Source organism: Tupaia chinensis, unplaced genomic scaffold (assembly GCF_000334495.1).
Source record: "Tupaia chinensis unplaced genomic scaffold, TupChi_1.0 Scaffold144682_1, whole genome shotgun sequence".
NCBI classification, from domain to species: Eukaryota; Metazoa; Chordata; class Mammalia; order Scandentia; family Tupaiidae; genus Tupaia; species Tupaia belangeri.
The window spans coordinates 215,679-216,695 of record NW_006204543.1 but is presented as its reverse complement, the minus strand read 5'-3'; positions in this window follow the sequence as shown (position 1 = coordinate 216,695).

Sequence of the window (1,017 nt, the reverse complement as noted above, 5' to 3'; positions counted from 1 at the left end):
AGTTAAAAGATGGGTTCCAGGAGCCCCGTGGGAACAGTCGGGCATCGTGACATGTGCACAGGAATTCTAGAGCTGGCGGAGACAAAGATGCAGGGGACGCCCAATGAAACCGTGGCGGGAACCTCCTGAGATCTGCTGGAACACGACCCTCAGGACCTGCGCGAGGAACCCAAAGGAGCCCACGGCTGGCCTCCATGGGACCGGGCGTCCAACCACAGACCGGAAACACCTGAAAGCAGCACCGGCGACATGCACGGGTCCTCGGTAAGTGACTGCTCATCACGGACCGGAGGCTAGGCCGTGCAACAATTAACTCCCAGTGCTAACAGGCCAGAGTGTCAACCAAGACTTCTCAATCCTGCAAAACTGTCCTTCAAAAACGAGGGTAGGCCACCTTACACCGACAACCTGCACTTTATGGGACAGGTTGAAATACTGAGGGTATAAATGCAGTGAAAATAGGGTGCTGAGGATGGTGCGGAACGGGGCGGGGCAGGGAGGAGTAGAGGACAGCACGGGACAGAGAGGTGTGCACCTGGGGACACAGGACGGTCTATTACCTGTTGACAGCATGTACAGTACTCGCTACTGGACTGGTCTGCTTAGTACCTCATGGTGGGTAAATTCTTCATAGAAGTCAAATGAGATATAGTGATTGTTTAAAAAAATAATGAGAATAAATAACATGAAAAAAATAAGCTAGTTGATGATGTGGATAGTCATGTCTTTGTCTTGACTGATATGCAGGTAATCATGCTGGAAAAAGAACTGTAAAGATGCATGTGATTCAATGTACTATAAAAATATTATGATAGTAAGTTTTAAAAACTTAAGGTGGGCCAGTAGGTGGCGTGGTGGTGAAGGTAGCTAGACCCTACAGGACCAACTCTGCAGTTCGAGTCTCAGACCAGGCAGCCTTGAAAGAGTGCGCACCTGTGTGTCTGAGAGAATCTGAGAATGAAGGCGCTGCAGTGTGGCCATCTCCAGGGGAGGCTTTCTCACTTTCCCTGTGTCTCT